Raw genomic sequence first — 20,384 nt, forward strand, 5'->3', positions numbered from 1 at the left:
TCGGGCCAGACCTATCGTAGTTGTAAGAAAATGATTTATGTGTTGTAATAAATGTTACTACTCAATCTGTTTGCTTGTTCAATGGTTGAGGTCCCCAAAGAAAAGGTCTATCTCAAATTAGGACTGGCATGTATTATCTGTCAACTTTATATAGTACTGTAAAAGTCATTCAGCTGACAGTAATATTAGCAGAATGTTTTATAGGTTTTGTACTGTGTGAAGCTTTGTATGGGTGAGGAGAGGCGATGGGTCTGTGAGGCTCTGTAGTCCGGGATAAAGTTGCGTGTAGATGAGTCGTTTCAATGCTTCTCTGTAAATGAACATCTGGCTCCCATATTGATTCCATGTGTGAAAATGAGATCAGCCCATATAATGACCAGAATCAATCAGACTTCAGCCGAGGAGTAACATACACTGGCCTTGATTTGTTAGACAACCAGAATTGGCAGCACCTTGCATAATTTGGCACCAATTGACAAAGATTAGGCTGTTTGGGGGCCTGGGTGGTTATTAATTTGAAACCCCCCCTTAAATATTTTGCAGAGTAAAATCAGCTGTAACTTATTTGTACCAACCCCCTCCGTTTCATACTCGCTCTAATTGTTTTAGACAAACAAGTGAGCTTGCGGCCTGTTCACTTTACACAGGAAGACATGAATTCTTTGATCCATACAATATTCTTTAGCTCAACCTTGGAGCTATTTACTGAGGAGATTTATTTGCAGACAGACAGTAGAACAGTTCTTTGTGAGCAGAAATGAGTACAGCTTCCATGGGTTTTCAGCTTGCATTTCGGCTACTTACTGTAAGAGAGATAAAACTGAGCCATCTTTATTTTTAACCTGAACCATTCTTTTTTTAAATGTATTTTTGAAAACCAAATGAGACTCGACCTTTCCGTTTTCTCCTCACCTTTTAGAGATCGAACCCAGAGAATGACCAGATATCATTTCATGTTTGTACTTCGCACAATCATGAAGAAAAAAAATTGTAAGTTTTAAAACAGGACAGACATTAGCTGTAAACATTTTACAAATAGGACTTCTTAATTTCTGAATATACAGGGAACTACTTATGCTATATTAATAGTAGATATTTGAAGAAAAGATATAGCTATAATTGTCCAAATATAATTTAAAAAATTGATTGTTGTTGCCCAACAGTTTTAAAGATACAGACTCTTTACTTTGAATTTAGGTCATCTTATTTAGGTAAGTATCTAAACCAATGGGCTTCCCAGGCAGCACAGTGGTAAGGAACCTGCCTAATGCAGGAGACACAGGAGATACGAGTTTGATCCCTGAGTCTGGAAGATCCTGTGGAGAAGGATATGGGAACCCATTTTGCATTCTTGCCTGGGAATCCCACAGACAGAGGAGGCTGGCGGGCTACAGTCCACAGGGTCACAAAGAGTTGGACAAAACTTATGCATGCACACATGCTAAACCAATGTTTAATGTTTTCCTCCAATTAAATAAGAGTTCTTTGAACAAAGCCTCTCTAAATGCTTTATATATAATGGACCAGACAATGCAATTGTAACAGTAACATGACACTTCTATAAATGTCTTTTTATAATGCTGTGAGATAAGAGCTCCATTAAGACTATTTGATTTCTGCTTAGAGAAAGTTGATTTATGAAATCAACTCTAGGGATAATTCTCAATTCTTAATTATCTCTGACAATTTATTTCTAAACTATATTCTCTTTTATTATCTCAGAACTTCATTTCCTGGGCCCCTTGATCCCCCAGTATATGAAAAGTCGAATCCCTCTTTTAATTTTTTGTCCTATACAAATTTGTAAATTATAAATTAAAATGTATTTCTTTAGAGAAAATTTATAATCTTCTGATTTTATCTCCTGGTTATTAAATCATATATGGCATTCTTTCCCTTACATTTTCTTTTGAATAATTTATTAACAGCATTTTAGAAAGCTGTGTGACATCATATAAATCTTTGTAGTTGGTTAACAAGATAGACTGCTCTCACTGAGAAACCAAAATTGTTTTGACTGAAAAAATAATCACATATTAATCAAATGTTTTATTTTGTAAAATTAAGTTGTGGATTAATGTTGATAGATCTTCAGATTTTCATTATAGTTTTGAAATACTCTTCTTTCCACTTGCTTAGAAAGGTACAAATAAATAAAACTTTGGGAGGAAAGCATTTGCAGACACTTACACACACACACACACACACACACACACACAATTAAATCAGGAACCTTTTAAGTCTAAACAAGCATTCAGCCTGTAAGTCATCATTTTTCAAAATCTTTCAAATTGCTCCGTAAGGCTTAAGACCTAACTTTGGTAAACAAAGGTGTCTAAGTTTTTGCCAATGCTTTACAAGATCACCTTGCAAGAATGATGTATAAAGATTTTGGAACAAATGCATACCTTTGGTAAGTAGTTAGATTATTTGTTATTTGTTAAAAGGATTAAGAGAAAGTTTTAAGAAATGCTATGTATGTATAGGTAGAAATGGCAACCCACTCCCAGTACTCTTGCCTAGAAAATTCCATGGATGGAGGAGCCTGGTGGGCTATAGTCCATGGGGTTGCAAAGAGTCGGACACAACTGAGCGACTTTTCACTTCACTTTCACTTTTCACATAGGTAGAAATGGGCATGCCAAAGGGTTTTATAATTTCAGGCCATTAACTAACACATCACACGTAACACTTATAGAAGATAACACTATCAAGACATCCCATGCAGTTGACATTTTAGAAAAAGGAGGAATGTGTGGTTGTGTCACACATTAAAACAGTTTTGGCACACATGCATTTTCCCGACTCTTACGTCTAGCCTCAGGTAAGTGTTCTTACATATTAAAAATATTACCACCGTGATTTCAAAGTGAGGCCAAGTCCTGTTAGGGGAATGTGTGATAATTTACCGTCCTGTCTACACTGTAAGTGAAACCATGCTAACAGCAGCCGTGCTTAAACATGGTTTTCGTTATATTTCAAACATGGTGTGGACAGCTTTATATTTCATAAGACACTTCTTTCTTGTCTTTTTTGGTACATTGGTTGATTTGGCATAATTCTTTCCTTGAAAGCATCCATAAATGGTAATTGATAATGACAATAACCTTGGAGCGTTCTACCAGATACCCTGAGAAGGACTGTCTTTTATTTCACATTTATTTACAGAGGCTTGCTGAACTTGGTAAGACATATTTTTTTTTGCCAGAATAACAGATGATACGGCTCTCAACTTGGATCTGATGGCATGTATCTTGTGCCTTACAAAAATGTCAACCAAAGTCCCCCACACAATTGCTGTATCTTTGAAGAAAACACTATCTAATGGTGATTTTTACAGTGAATGATTTTCTTATACCTGAATAAGTTCTCCTTTTTTACTTTATTTCAATTTTATTTTAAAGTGTTACTTGAATATATATGAGCTAGCTGTGAATGAATTCTTGAGGTAGGTGTTCATGCATTTCAAAAGCAACAATCTTTGGGGGATTTCAGAAATAAATATGCCTAGCAGATAATAATTTCATGGAAAATGACTCAGCACTATCAGTATCACTCATAACCACATGGGCTGACCTATGCTAAGAAAATTATTTCCCATAACAAGATTTTTGAAGCTGCCTATTCTATCACTTGTTTTTGTTTTTTCGAAAAATGTATTTAAAAATTGGGAAAGAACCAATTCTCCAATTGAGAGCTTTGAGTTTTGTGCATGAGAGCAGTGAGTGATAAGGACAAAAGTTTACATTCTGATGTTGGAGGGGATCTTGAATACTCTGAAATTATCTGGACTTCATGTTTTAGGTGGTACAAGTCATTTGCTCATGGTCCTGTTCCACCCCTATATCATTCAGTAGCTTAAAACAAAAAAGAAATAAAAAAGTATGAAAATGGTTGCTTTTATAGTGGTCCTCAAACATTCCAGAATTTCTCAGTCGATGGTGCCTTGTTCCCATTCCTTTTGTCCTAGGATTAGGACAGGCTAAAACAGACTAAATATTTGTATATGTATCTATGTATGTGTATTTTTAATACACAGTCTAGGTGAGACCTACTAATTTTCTGAAAGTAGAAGCATTGTAGTGGAGTTGACCCACCAGTTTTGGTGACTGGTTAGCTACGAGAACGGTTTGAGGGACGATGAAAAGGATGTAGGGCTTCCCAAGTGGCTCAGTGGACACGGGTTCAATCCTTGGGTCAGGAAGATCCCCTGGAGTAGGAAATGGCGATCTGCTCCAGTATTCTTGCCTAGAAAATTCCATGGATAGAGGAGCCTGGGAGGCTACAGTCCATGGGATCACTAAGAGTTGGACACAACTGAGTGACTGAACACACATACAGAAAGGATGCGAGGAAGTTACCCTCCCTGAGATGGGAAGCGTGGGACCAACAAGCAAGTTGTATAATTTTAAAAAAGCTCTTGGAAAAGTATGTAAGTTGTCATCTATAATGGTAAGGGTACATAAATTTAATGCACCGTCATGATAATACCAAATAAGGGAAAACATGGTTTTCATTGTAATAGTAAGTTGGTGGTACAAATTACATTACCATGTTAAGAAAGGAATGTTTGTTCTTTTCTGTTAACCCAGAAATAACTCCAGAATCAATCAAAATGAGGACAAAATGCAATTGTTTGTATATTTGCATCCTTGCTAATAAATGAGTATGTTTGCCTCTTTCAAAGTTATTTTTAACTTTTTCATTTTGTCATCCAGAGTTACAATTTTTCTAGAGATGTGGCAATTTGAAGAAGCTTGACCAAGCCATCTAATTTTAAATAAAACTGAATTCTGTCCGGTATTTTAGTTTGAAAATACCCTATATATTTTTTTTATACTATATTTTCTCTATTTCAGGATATTTAGATTTATTCCATTATGATTTACTTATGAAATATTTGTGAATAATATTAAATATTATTAAAATATTTCTAGTAATTTTGAAGGAGGCTCTTTCTTAAAATGTAGAAAATAAGAGGGTTTTATCCAAATCTGTGATTAGATTTGAACTATTTCTTTTGACTGTTGTCTTTTTAAAAAAAAAAAACTTATTTGAGTGCAGCTTTTTTGATAGGCAGCACTGAACTTTGGTTGAATTGTATGGTAATTCACCAATATCTTAAGTGTCAATCTTAGAATATTTTGAACACAAAGAGAAACACCATCCAGTAGGGTTTTAGCATTACATTATGGATCAAGGAAGCCAGAGTATTTCTGGGTATTTACATTGAAGACTTATGAAAATAAATTATCTAAAAAAAAAAATCTTCACTATGAATAATGATGACTATGCATCCTGCAAACTTGGGCAAACTCCAGGAGATGGTGAGGGACATGTGTTGCTGCAGTCTGTGGGGTCAAGAAGAATTGGACAGGGCTTGATGACTGAACAACAAAAAATAAAATTTTAAATAAATGAGATGCCATTTTAAAAAGTCTGTGTACATGTACATATATGTGTACTTTTAAAATTCTAAGCATGATTAGTTGACTTATTGTTTTTAACAGTTTCATTATTGTATCTAGTTGTTTAACACTCGAATACACTGCAGTTTTTTGAGCATCTCTTGTGGGCCAGACACAGTATATTGTTTCTAGATATTTTATTTCCACTCTGGACTTTTCTGTGGGCCTGGATACCATATAAACTGGAATATCAGAGAAACTTCAGGTGCTTGGACAACTCAGACCTTATGAATGTCCCCGTTTCTGTTCTGTGGCCTCTGTTTAACTTTCTCTTGTGTTTTGCCTGAATCCTCCATCAAATAGGTAAGGGGGAGGGAGCCAATGACTGGAGGTAGTAAGCCTTTCCTTATTCTAGTTTCTGAAGCTAAGGCTGATTAGTGCCCAGGCCTCCAAGTTATTCTCATCTGCTTTCAGCCGCTGGAGTCTGTCCTCTGTGGACTTTCTCATTTTGATCATTGTGCTTTAGGAGACTAAAATCATAGCTTGGAGGAGACTGTGGTGACGTACCTGACCTTGCCCTGATCCTCTGACTGTATTTTGCTCTATCAAGAAAAAAATGGGCTCAGATTTGTAGTGTATCCTAAGTGGGTGACTTTATTCTTCAACATCAGCAGTCCTCAATGTTTTTGGCACCAGGGATCAGTTTCCTGGAAGACAGTGTTTCCACAGATGGGTGGTGTGGGGGATGGTTTGGGGATGATTCAAGGGCATTACACTGATTATGTGATTTATTTCTATTATTATTATTACATCAGTTCCACCTCAGATCATCAGGTATTAAATCCCAGAAGTTGGGAACCCCTGTTTTAGATGATTCCATTCTTAGCTCATTTGTAGTCCACATAGAATTTATTTCCCATATAGTTAAGTATGTGTTGGCTCTATAATGCCAGGAAGGTAGATTTGAAAGGTGGCTCAAATGGTTAAGAATCAGCCTGCGATGTGGAAGACCTAGGTTGCATCCCTGGGTTGGGAAGATCCCTTGGAGAAGGGCATAGCAACCCACTCCAGTATTCTTGCCTGGAGAATCCCCATGGACAGAGGAGCCCGGTGGGCTAGAGTGACTAAGCACAGCTTGATAGTGAATCACTGAAAATTTAACCAGGGGAGGGACAAGATTGAATCTGCATTTTAGGATTCTGCTGGCAGTGATGGTGTCCAGATAAGAAGATACCAATTAGAAATCAATGGAAGCCCTGAATTAAAACAATGGAATAGATTTAGAGAAGGGTAGTGTTTCTGAGAAATGTAAGAGATTAAGTTACCTAGAGTTGGTGAAGATTAGATACATCCTGTGAAAAAATGACCTCCTATTTTCCCCTGGCTGACAGTGTGAAAAAAATATTCTATTACAAAGATAGAGAACTAAGACGTATTTTTTTTTTTTTTGATGTGTGGGTGGGTGGGAATCATCTTAGTGATAATGATATTGTTTGTTTGTCTTTGAGTTTCACATGTTTGGGTCCACTCCTTAAAAGTGTAAGCGGATGAGAAAGTGGCTCCAGTAGAGATTCTTGTTTTGACTATACAGATTTGGAAATTAGGGGTATTTAAGATTTAGTTGAAATCACAGGCATAAATGAGACTTCTCATTAAAGCTTCAACTGGAGTTTGTGGATACCTAGGTTATAGCAGTTACACTATATCATCTTTTATATTTGCATATTAATCTCCCCACTAGCTGTAAACACCTTGAGGCCAGAATCATCTTTCTTCCTTTTAACATCTCTAACCACCTAATATAGTACCTGGAACATGGGCAGGTATTCAATTATGTATTTAGTGAATGAATAAGTAAACAAATACATGAGTTAACCCAGGAAGCATAAAGTAAGGAGGGACTCTGAGAAAACTTGGTTAGGAATCATAGAACGAATTCTGAAGAGTAATCCCATGATATTGATGACACCTGGGAGAGACTGGGGGCTATAGCTTCAGCCAAGCGAGGAGTTAAGAATTCAGTATTCCCGGTCACTAGGCTCCTTACATGCCGTACCCCTGACTCTGTGGAAACGAGCAATGGAAGAAATCACCCCATAGCTGGATCTTTGCGCACACTGGGGGGCTGTTTGGCTCACAGGCTTGAAGTTTGGGATTCTCTGTCACTGTCAGGAACGCGTGCCATGACTGAACTATATTGGCATTAAAACCAAGTTCTTCATGTGTTTATATTCAAGTTAGCTGAATACCGATGACCTCTTTCTATGTTTTTCCCACATCAAATGATCACGTGGCAGAAATGTTTTTTAAAAGTACAGTTTTTATTTCTACAGAAATTATTTGAAGGTACAAACATTTAGCATGAAGATTCTTGCAGAATTCAGTAAGGAGGTGTTAATAACAGAATGTTGAGTAGTTAGTTGCTGTTGCATTAGAGGAGGTGGCTAGCTGAGACAAATCTGATTAGACAGAACCCTACTCTGTTTGGTAATGACAGAGGGATGGCATTGAACTTGTTAAGTAGCTTAAGGAATAAATCCAGCGTTTTCCCAAAGCTCTTCATGTTTAACCCAGTGTCACAAATACCGCCACGCAGTATCCCAGCTCCGTATATTCGGCCCAACTGTATGAAAATATCTTTATACTGCATAATCAGTTATGTTGCTCAGACTTAGAAAACAAACTCAATAATTTATTTTAATCTGTGTTCATTAAATTTTGTTTAACCTACAAGAATAATGAAGCAGCATTTCTTCTGCCCCCAGGAAATAGTATGGAAACATTTCAGACAGACCGACTCCATTACTAAAGAAAACTGTGTTTCGGGAGACACCCCTAACTTATGGTTTTGATTAAAGGTTCTTCTTGCATTCTTATTGCTTTTAACTTTTCTGTTGTTTGTTGTAAAACCTGATCTATAAAAGATCTCAATTTGAAAATCTTAGACTTTTAAAACCTAGAAAATTTTGCCTACAAAAAACAGGAAATATTCTCTTGAGGGTAAAGAGCACACAAACAGAAAAATGAAGGAAAGAAAAAGAAACCTAGTATTAAAACACAGGAAAGCTGTTGGCCCTGGTTAATCGTATTTTTGTGTATTATTATTAAAAAAACCAAAAATTTTTGTTTTCCAAAGAAGCTGGACATACTGATTCATCAATAGTACATACATGTCACTAGCATAGAGCACCTTCCACTTGCTGAAAATTTTTGTTCAGTAATCATCAAATGCATTATAAAAAAGTGAGCACAATTTTATTGGGAGATAACATGTAATAAATTTGAGTCAATTGCACTTTGTTATTTATCAACATAATTTCAGAGTTTAGGAAATAACCAAGAAGTGTGTCATCTCTGAACCTGCATAATACTTATGCCAAAGTAGGTCTTCATCCATTCCTGAATTTATTCCTCTATTAAGTAAAAATGGGAATAATAATAATTATATCACAGATTCTGCTTGAGACATAAGAATATTGCTAAGTGCAAAAAATATTATGTGGTTTCTGAGGGCTTTATCATTTTTGGATATAAAGGTACTTCATGTTTCAAAAAATTTTAATATTGTAATAAGTAGGCTAAAAGGATGAGTAAACATATCTAGTTTATGGAATTTATTCTGAGGTCTATCACACTTGCCAGGTGGTAAATACTTGTGATAGAAACAGGTTACTTTATTACAACTTCAATAAACAACCAAGACTGGCTCATTTCTGTCTGGAGTTATATGTGTTTTCTTTTAGTGACAAGAAGTATATTTGTGATGAATCATAGTTCCATCAGCCCTCCTGCCATTTCCTCAAAGAAGAAGTTCCTTTTGGTTTGATTTTCATTACTTTGTGTAACACGAACCTTTTGTTTCAAATACATTAAACTCCACACTACAAGATTCAAGTATGTGATCATGGCTTCTACTACATGTTTTTCTGGCTTGTCAAGTCCTACTAAGTGAATTCTCCAAATTCTGAAATTATTCCCCAAGATTAAAACTGGAAAAAAAAGGTTTTGAGGTGAAGTATTCCTAAAGTGTGTGGTAAACTACCTAGTTGAAGTCAATGAAACAACTGTGATATCTTTTGTATCTTTATTGATTTTTAGTATCAGAAGGTAGCAAGCAGCACCCGTTGTTTTCTACACTGCACCTTATATGTTTTTTGCTTTTGTCTTTTTATTCGACATATGACTAATATTTCTGCCTTGCTAGTGATGTTAGATGACCTCTCTTACCCTACACCTATGCCTTTCTCATTTGATGTCTCCAATCTGCTAAGACTTCAAACTGTAAAGAGAAAAGAGAATCTGATCAATTGATCAATAGATACAGTCAATTTTATTGATTCCGTCAATTTTATTTTTAATAAAAGCATGATCTTCATGTTTCCTTCCATTTGTTTTGACTGAGAAGATTTTATCTTTTGCATGTTTATCTTAATTTTGGAGACGGGGATTTATTTAATCCTTGATTTTGAACTTCAAGATTATTCCTAGAGAGAATAGGGCAAAAGAACCAACATAACATTCCATCTTGGAATTGATTGTCTTCTCAAACAGTAAGATTTCGTGTTCAAAAGAGAAAAGAAATCTTAGGTGAAGCACATTCACTTGCTGATTTTCATAACAATTTGTCAACCTCTGTCTGTAGTTCTTAAACACTAGCTTCAAGTATCTTAGTATAGTATAGACTCAGGGGGTGGAGGCATGCCTAGGGTCATGAATTCTTAATTCCACTGTAAGATATTTAACACTTGTTACTAATCTGACATTGTTCCAGGAAGACACTGGGGATACAGTGAACAAAAAAATCCTCAATTTCATGGGAGTTCTTTTAAATGCTAAACATCACCAATAATAAAAGGTCCTTTTTTTTTTTAAATGTCTTTGTTCCTGCTCAGATTAAGATCATGAAGTTAACTGAAAAAGACAAAACAATAATAAATGCTATTCTTGGTGAAATCTTTTCTCCTCTCTTATCTGTACTCTAGGAATATTTGTGTCTCTCAAAATTCTCTTGGCAACTCTTATATTTATTATAAACAAAATTTTATAAATCTTCAACTTCCTATATTCTAAACTCCTTGTATTCAAGGTCCATCTCTTTTAAGTATTCCCCCTATTTCCTATAGGGTTTTGTATATGGAATAAACTCAGATATTGATAAAGCTCATCCAAGCTCCTAGGTCCTTAACAGCATTGAGAATGTCTTCTTCTTCTTTTTTTTTTTGGTGTCTATGACATCTATAAACACTCAATAGATACTGACTTTATATGTATTCCTGTGATATTTTAATATCACAAGGATGCATCTTGTTGGCATATACCCACCTTCAAAACCTCAGCTTACAATAGATGCCTTCTACAGAGGCTTATTCATGTACCATACTTTTAATCTCTGATATTTTGTGTCATATGTATTGTCAAAAATTGAGCAAAGAGATGGCTTGTCTTCTTTGAAACTGAACAACATGAAATGGGAGAATTATTTGCTTAGGTCCCATGGTTGTGCCCCAGACAGAACTGGTAGAATTATCCCTTCCCCTTTAATCACTTTTTCTAGCTTGCTTGTGTACAATTTCCTCTGCTTTTCAGAAGAATTAAAACTTGAGGACCCTTGAGCCCACAATCTCTAGACATGATATACGCTACAACTATCATAAGTAAGGGAAGGAGGGAATGAATGTTTTCTATGGCATAAAACAAGCACTGAATTAGATTAATACTGTGTTTGTGCACACATGCTAAATTGCCTCATCATTTCTGACTCTTTGTGACCCCCATGGACTGTAGTCTGCCAGGCTCTTCTATGTAAGAATTCTGGAGTGGGTTACCATTTCCTTCTCCAAATTCTGTGTTCACTTAAAGGAATAATCCCTGAGCAAAGTGAAGATAATATTTGATATCTACATTTTTTACCTTAATTTTCTAAAGTTGTATCTTTAGTTTTTTTCCCTTGCTTTGGACCCAAGAGAACATTTCTTGAGACAAAAGGTATTTTTAGAGATTGACATTTGATGATTTAGCATCGAAACTTTGTAGCAGCAAAGTTGGTGTGGGAGGGATGTATAAATATAAAAATACATTTTTAGAAGCACATAAAATATATTAAAAATTTTGATTTAAAATTGATACACAAATGTAGGGATTTGATGATATAACACATATCTGTTGCAACTTTGCTGTATGTACTGTTTGAAAGTTCATAATTCAGTGGGTTTATTGATGTTGCTTTTTTTAGTTATGAAGCTGGCATTATCCTTTCTTCACAATGTTGAGAAATTCACTCTACCTCATTTTTCTGTAAGACTTGACCAGAAAAAATGCTGACAGCAAAGTTTATTCTATTTTTTTCCCTCCCTTGGTTATGTAGTAGTAAATGATAGCCATTATATTTCAGAATTAAAAAACCAAGTACTTGCATGCTTTTTAAGACGAACTTGTTATAGGATATTAATCACATTTAAAGTCTTTATCTTCTTTTGTGCCTAAATGATTCATTCTGTCTTTTAACATTAATGTTGATATGTGGCAAAATAGTTACCCATTTGGAACAGAAAGAAATCTTGTCCAGATGTAGGCTGTGTTTTTTATATTTAAAAATTGCGTGTTATATTTTAAAGACTTTATTGCTTATTGTCATAATACAAGGTCTAGAAAATGCTCTTATTTCCAAGGCAATCCATTGATTGGAAAGAACTTGAGTTTTGGAAGAAAAGAGGTGGATTCAGATTGTGTTCCGCTAGTCAGTGCCTGAATCTTGTTGCGAGTTCCTTAGTTCATTAGACTTTCTAAGTTGCAATTTTATTTTCCACCTAGTAGAAATAGCACCTATTTGTGAATAATTATTGTAAGGTTTTTTTTTTTTTCAGATGCAGGTTTTGACATGTTGTAGTTGCTCAACGGATACAGTTCTTAATTTATTATATGAGATGTGAGAAACAATGGGGAAGTTGATGGGTGGTGGTAATGGGAAGAGGACTCCTCAGGTGTTGAATCATTGACTTTAAAGTGACGATTGGAGCTAATCGTCCAGGAAAGGAACTAAGAGACTCCAACTACTCCCTTTTTGAAGGTACCTCCAAATTGAAGAAACACCATGCTTAATTTGGTCTTCCTGGGTAGCGCTAGTGGTAAAGAATCCTCCTGCCAATGCAGGAAACACAGGAGATGCAAGTTTGATCCCTGAGTTGGAAGGACCCCTTCCAGGATGGCATGACAACCCACTCCAGTTTTCTTGGCTGGAGAATCTCATGGACAGAAGAGCCTGAGAGGCTACAGTACGATGTGTCACAAAGAGTCAGACACAACTGAAGCGGCTTAGCAGGCACACATGTATGCTTAAGTCACCTTAAAATTCAGACTGTATAGAATTTTGTTTGGACTGTATGGTGAGCTCAAAACAAGCCATTATTCAGGTTAAACCTGGTCATCTGATTTTCCCATAGCCCTTTCATAGATTTTTATTTCATGTTGCACAGGTAATGGCGAAGCATGTTTAGTAACTGAGAAGGTAAATCAGTATTATTTTGTATAAGCAGTCGCCCTCTTGTAAGTTGTTTCTGTTCTTCAAATGAAAAACACTTTATTTCAAATTCTTTAGGAATAGGAAAAAGTTTCAATAAGATCCCATTCAAAAGGTGATTAACTCAGACCCTTATTTTTTTTTTCCTGCAGTTTCCACCATAATTTAGCTTTTATTTTTCTGACGTAAGATCTCTTAGACTATAGTACAGGTTTCATCACAGAAGTAAATAACAGCATGTTTCCTTGGGAGCAATTGAACAACAGAATAAAACAGTACTTGCTGTTTTTTAAAAGTTGTGTCAGATTGTCATGGTAATACAGAGTTGCCTTATGTTGTCATAGCAACCAGAATTATAAAACGGATTTAAAGAGGATGAAGAGATACCCTTTGGTGTTGTCATTCCTTTAACTTTAAAGGTTTCATTCCTCCTCTACTTCTGTTGATTTCATTTTGCTTCTTTTTTTCTTTGTAAAATGTAGAAGGGGAACTGTGGCTAGAGGGAATAATGGGAACCCACCCATACTTCTTCCCAAATGAAGAGTTGCAGTATAAAGGCCTCAGTCATCACATTTTCTTTGAGCCAGGTAGGATGCAGGGTCTGGAACACGGAATCAGATAAACTGCTGTGTCAAGCCCGACCCCAAGCAAGAGGAAGTCTCAACTCAAAGTGGGTTGAAAAGGTATTTCATCTTTCTTTATGATTATTCATGACTTTTCTTTCAAGCAAAAACATCCCAATCTTCCTCTGAACAAAAAAGCAGTATTGGGCTTCGGGAGCTGATTCATCAACTTGATCAGGCTTTGGGGAAGCCCATTTTTGCTCTGTAATTAGAATGATTTCAGTCATTAGACTTGTTCAAGAGGTTAAACTTTGACCCTTGAGGTGAAAAACTAATTTCAATGCTAAACCATTTCCATTATTCCACAGTAGGGACCAAAAAAAAAAGCTTTACAAGGGCATTGAGATATTTGTTGCTGCAGAATGCATGCAATGACAGATTTTACAAATAGTAACGACTAAAAAAAAAAAAATAATAAGCATGTTAAATATAAAACTTTGCTGAAAATCATTGTTTTAAGTATGTTTTCTCTTCACTCAGCCCTTAGCCTCTTGGCAGGAGCAGTTCCCTCTCATTCTCTTTGTTGCTGCGTTGCCTCCTCTCGACTTGCTATTTAACAGACTCTGCAAGTTGCAGCAAGTTTTAGGCATTAATAGTGGCCAGGTAGCATAATACTATTTTTAATGAATGTCTGTTTTCTATTCTTTACCGTGCTTTCTTTGGAAAGAGGCCCATGAAACAAAGTATTAAGAAAACACACTGCTGCCCTGGAATGTGTGTATTAGCTGCAGATTATTTCCTATTAGCAGATTAGCTGCAAGGCTATTGGCTCAGAAAGGTCTTTGAGAGTATTTTGTTTTGTAACTGATTCAAGCCATGGGAGAGAATTGCCACCATGATTGGAAAGAAGAATTAGCTACTGTTGCCGTGGACACTGGAGTTCACAGTCCCATTGTTACATCTAGTGCTTGAGAATGAGACGCCCCTGCGTGAGTTCAAGCTTTGTTAATGAAATGATCGAGTGTATTTTTTCGGAGCTGTGACAGAATCTTGTGAAAGATACATGAAATACATTTTGACTACAGAAGAATTTTGTTTCGTTTATAATTCAGTGTTCTCCACTAAAATAATTCCCTGTTATAGCACTTTATGGCAACTAATACCTGCATCTCTTTAAATCTTTAATTACCTTTGTAATACGTAACCATTTAGAGCATGTCTTGGAAAATTATGTTTTGGTCAAACATATAAAAATGACATTAAAATGCAAATGTTCAAATAATTAGAAGATCTATACCAGTATGCTAGCAGTATAAATAATGATGGCATTATACATGAGGTATATCTTTTAAAAATGTCTTTATAGAAGCATGGAGATCAAAGCCACCAATATGTTTTAAAGGTGGGCTGTAGACCATGGTGTGACATAGAGTAGATTTCAATTTTTAAAACTGAAAAAAAATTTGTGAAAGTTAAAGACTAGTGGCTTATGATGATGATGTGGGGGGAAACTTGTGAAGTTCAAAGAGAAAGTGACAAAATGTTATCAGCCCCAGACTTCTAATAGTCCAGTCAACAGATATTTAAGTGCAGGCTAAATGCCAAGCATAATGTTCTACACTTCAAAGAGAGCTTGTGGTCTTAACTAGGCTTCCCTTTTTTATATCTTACCACTCCTCTCCATCAAAACCACTTTTGTTCCATTTTTTTTCACCTTTATAGTACTGTTTCATTCATTTACTTTAGAGAAAGATGTAGGTCCCAATCATGTTTCTGCCACTTACTCTTCAATATGACTTTGGGTCAATTAATGGTCTAAGTCTTAGTTTCCTCATCTATAAAATAGGATGGCAAGAGCACCCACCCCTATAGAGATTCATGGATTAAATTAAATTAAAATGATAAATTTAGTGATGCCTGGTGCATGGCATTCAGTAAATGCAATTATTTCCTCAAAAGTTCAGTGTTTCCTATTTCTCACAAGATGCTTAGATATTCTAGCAATGAAACTTGGGCTATTCCTGCTAATTTATTGCCTCTCCAGTTACTTGTGAAAATGTATCTAGATATTGTCCCGATTACCTCCCAAATGTATTTCATGAACATTCTCTCCTCTGAATCTTTGCTTAGCAAAGCCCCTTTTTAGGAGTGCCCTTGCCCCACCCCGCCCCCCCTTTTTCTACCTAAAGTCAATAGTTTCTTTAAGATCCACAGTCTCTGAAGTATTTCCTGACTAATCCAGCCTCCTTCCCCCAATTTTTAAGATTTATTTCTGTTTTTTTTTTTCAAAAATTTAAATATATATATTAGAAGCCCAGTGAGAACTGGTTTGAAGTTAAAAGACTCTTAACTCTTCATCATCATCAGGGCCTCCTTGGAATATTTCATTTATGAAACAAGCATCACAAAAAGGAAGTATATTCCAAGGATATTAGCTTTCCACAAATTTCATTTATTTTAAACATTTGAATTAACCACTTTGTGCTTCGCTGTATTCTTCGTTGCCTAACCTGTTATAGGTCGGGTTAACTTGTCCTCTGGATACGTATCATTAGACAGTGACTAATTCTAATGGCCTTGTTGCTGCCCGGTTCTCGTCAGTAGGGAAGGCAGCATTCTCAGGCTTTCCATGAGTGCTTTCTGTTGGCACTGGGAGGGGAGAGACCGCAGCCAAGCCAAAGCAAAAGGACAAAAGCAAACCAGTAGTACTTCAAAATGTGTTGAGTAACAATAGGATCTGTTACTGGACTGTACATACTCTCTCTCCAGTGGAATATCTTAGAATCCAAGATTCATTCGGTTAACTCCTTTATTTGGAGGTAAAATCTGGCAAATGCAGCTACCTGTGACATGAAAAAGACAGACACAAAGGTCTCATGAAAGAGGATGGTGAGGAACAAAGCTGCACAAAAAGGAGTTGGAACCAACTTCGGCAAAGTCTAATTATTAAACAGTGGAAGTACAGATGTCTACTTCGTTTATCTTCCAGTTAGCACTTCAGAAGAAAAGAGAGTTGTTAACCATAAACTGACATTCTAAATGATACATTGAAAAATTTTTCTGAAAAATTAAAATTGAGAATATTTGTTCCAGTATTTTGTTGTTGTTTCATTATACCATGTTTAGATAATAATGGAATTGGATTATTGAGTATAAAGGATCCTTCTAGGTTTGTAGTCAAAGAGCTGTCGGTCTATCCTTGATTTGATCTGGAAGGAGGAATGATTGATTTCCAGGTTACAGAATTCTGAAAGAATAGTGTGTTTTTGTTTTTGTTTTTTTTTTTTTTAGTCCTCGATAGTAATTTAAAGGAAAGATTCATTAGAAGATAATCACAGTTTCAAATTCCATGAGATTAATTCTGTGGTCTGGAAGAATGGAATTATATGGGCAGATCAACCTGCGACTGTTGGCAGCAACAATAAAAGATAAACGCAAGTTTTAGGAGCAGAAAGGTCCTTTGACTCAAGGAAAGATATAAAATAAAAGACTAAAAAATGCTGATTACTGTACTAAATGTGCAGCCTCTTTTAGTGGAAGTATGAATATATACTCTGGGATTCCAAATTGTTGGACTTTTATTTATTGTCTGTATTAGGAAAAGAGTTATCTTTCTTTACATAAACACACATTTCATACAGATGCATGTATAGAGTATGTTTTTTATGGATTTTAGGATGCAAATTATAATTGAAAGATTATGAATAAATGCAATGGCATAATCAACTATGCTTAGTTATCCTCACAATAAAGATGTTTTAAATTGTCCTCACCTTTTAAGGAAAAATTGTAATGCAAAGAGTTATTTTACAGACTTACTACTTGCTTATTATAATTTCTGGACTTTATGAGAATTGAAACGTTTAAGAATTCCCTATAAAACTTGGTGATATCCCAGAAAAATGCCCTTGTTTTGTTTAGTAAGATAAAATGTTTGTTTGACAGAACCTCTATATGTGCTTTTCACTGATAACTATGTAAAAATACAAGTGTACAGCAAAATGTAGAGATAGCCATCAGACAAATTCCGTAGACACATTCTTTCTTCCTCTTCACAATTTGTTAGGTAAAAATGGGACATTAGATGATCAGTGACTTTTCCCTAGTAGAGGATAGAAGGACACAAAACAATGCAATGCATCTTTATGTATAGCATAGGAAATGACTTAAAAAAAATTAAGTTTAAGATGAATCAAGAAACATTACTTTCTTATAAGGAATTAATATAAGGAAATAAGAAACATACTGCTAGAGATATCAAAATGGTAAAATACCATGCACTTGCTTTTGAATGTTTTTAGAAAACAGTTTAAATGATTCAGAAAGCTGTAACTTTAAAGAAACTCTTAAAAGGTTGAATTCATACTTCTAGGGATTCTAACAAAAGTATATTTCTGATAGCATTTATTGTCATATTCAAAATGTCACAGGCACATTTTTTTCTTCCTGCTTAAAGCCACACTTGGCTTTGAAATTAGAACATAATGTGTCCTCAGAGCATCATAATTCATGATCTTTTGATCCAAGTAAATGAAAACAAAATGCATGCTCTTTAATTAATGTTTAAAAATCTCACTCTGTTAGTAAACCAAGAAATATTTGAATGCCGAACTGAATTCTGTCGTAGGCTGTAAACTTTTTAATTAGAAAAGATTGAATGCTACAGGACGAATTCTGCTTCTTTTCTAAAAAGCAGAATGGGGAGAAGCTTTGCTTTTCCTTAAAAACTTGTTGCTTTTTAAGACCAGTATTCAACCAGAGTTTTAGTTTTGGTTTTATATGTTGGGAATAACTGGGCAATGTGGCTGCACAAAAATGAAATAAGAAAATATGTCCCCACATGCTGTGATGAAAAATGCTAGCATTTTAATAGCATCCCATATATCTCATCCGTTTCTAAATGAAAATGTATGTACCACGTAATTCACTTGAGACTAGGTATGTATCCAAGTTTAAACACAGTGGGAGCTGGATATGGATACTAAACTAAGTCAGATAGATTGTTATCCTGTAGACAAAGGGTGTCCTTATGATGCAGAGTAAAAATCATCAGAATTGTATTCTTAGATAATAGGAATGCTGTCACTATTTAAAAAAAAAAAAAATGTAGAAGTAGTTGTGACGTACCAAAAAGAGTATGTAGTTATTTTTATGGGAACATTTTTTAAGTATTGAAACATGCATACCTTAACCTCAGCTGTGTGTGTGTGTGTGCTGTCATGTCCAACTCTTTGCAGCCCTATGGACAGTAGGTCACCAGGCTCCTCCATCCATGGAATTTTCCAGGCCAAGAACACAGGAGTGGGTTGCCAATTCTAACTCCAAGGGGCCTTTCTGACCCAGGGATCAAACCCACGTCTCTTGTGTCTCTTCCACTGGCAGGCAGATTCTTTACCACTGTGCCACCGGAGAAGCCCTGCCTCAATTTTAGTAAGCCGCGATGACTTACGAGCTGATTATTTTAATTCTGAATTATCCAGTCTGTATCGTCACACATCTTGTTCTCTGCCTTTGGGTATAAATTCTCCAAAGCCATCTTGGATGAAAAGGAAAGGATTTGGTCTCTGAAAGATTCAAGAGGGACTCTTTAAAAACTGTGCAGGGACCTCTCTGGCAGACCAGTGGTTAAGACTTCCCTTTCCATTGCAGGGGTTGTGGGTTTGATCCCTGATTGGGGAACTAAGATCCCACATGCCTCACAGCCAAAAATGAAAAACATGAAAGTGAAGCAGTATTGTAACAAAAATCAATAAAGACTTTAAAAAGTGGTTCACATTAAAAAAAAAAAACTTTAAGAAATAAAAAATAGCCAGTTGCTCAGTGGTTGTCTCACTTATACTAAAACTAAACTAAATTGATGGATCACTGTGACGCTCCCCCAATACATACACAATGACAATTAGAAAAGAAAAATAACAATTGTTTTAAAAGTCAAGAGAAACATGCTTTCTCATCCTCTTCCTGGATGGCCCTGAGGAAGTTACTTTAGCTTTGTGCCTTGTTCCTAGTCCTGGAAGTGGGAAACAGGCTACATTTTGACTTTTAGATATGGCTTTAGAGTCCCTGCTGACACTTCTGCTATTACTATTCACATACGTAAATAGTTCATTCGTTTCAGTTTTGCTTCTTCACTTAAATATTAAACGATCGCAGCTGTTACAACTTTTATTATTTTTTATGAGAAAAAAACATGTCATTAATTGATAATCACTTGACCTGTCACATGAGGCAGGGCATCATGTCATAGCCTATAAGGTTTAGGTAGATTGCTCCTGGGAGCGTAGTCAGCCACACCTTATTGTGTCATGAAAGGGCTAAACTGTGCCCTTTGCTACTAATATTACTAGGAGCTGAAATGAGGCATTAGGAATAGTCTCCTTTATTGTGTATGTCATTTTTACCATGTCATATTTTATTAGCAAATTTATGATGGTGAACCAGGTTTTCTCAGTGTATGAGTAATTAGGAAGTTGTAGAAGCTGAGAATGGTAGCACTCATTTTTATTAAAACTGGAAGTGAGGTGTACAATTTGCAAATTTCACTTTATGCAAGCAGGTTAATTCTTTATTGGATTTATCCGAAAGAATTAATTGTCAGACTCATTTTTTAACGTCTTTCATGTCAAAGCCATGGCTGTAATTGGGTTATAAAGATGTCTCCATATGTGGAAGGGCAATATTTCTCAATCTTTTTAGTCCATGCCCTTTTCTTTTGGATGAATATGAAAACCCTCATCTGTTCCCTTACTTGACTCTCTATCCATGTTCCAATCAAGAACCACTATTCCTGATGTTTAATAAATACCAGCAAACACAAACAATCCATTAAGAATTTTAAAAAATAATCCGTTATCCTTGACTTCAGATTTACAGTAACATCTTCCAATCTGCTGCCTT

The 20,384-nt window shown here is 35.6% G+C and overlaps 1 protein-coding gene and 1 long non-coding RNA gene across 4 annotated transcripts in view; both read left to right on the forward strand.

Annotated features, from left to right (window-relative positions):
• TRPS1 (transcriptional repressor GATA binding 1) overlaps positions 1 to 20,384 on the forward strand; it is a 269,545-nt gene that overhangs the window by 172,493 nt on the left and 76,668 nt on the right. The gene's annotated exons all lie outside the window — the stretch shown is intronic.
• LOC139038473 (uncharacterized) lies at positions 11,823 to 18,462 on the forward strand. The gene is made up of 3 exons (XR_011491483.1): positions 11,823 to 13,343; positions 13,512 to 13,607; positions 16,307 to 18,462. It is a non-coding gene; the product is annotated as an uncharacterized lncRNA (long non-coding RNA).

This window comes from Odocoileus virginianus, chromosome 15 (assembly GCF_023699985.2).
Source record: "Odocoileus virginianus isolate 20LAN1187 ecotype Illinois chromosome 15, Ovbor_1.2, whole genome shotgun sequence".
Lineage (NCBI taxonomy): Eukaryota > Metazoa > Chordata > Mammalia > Artiodactyla > Cervidae > Odocoileus > Odocoileus virginianus.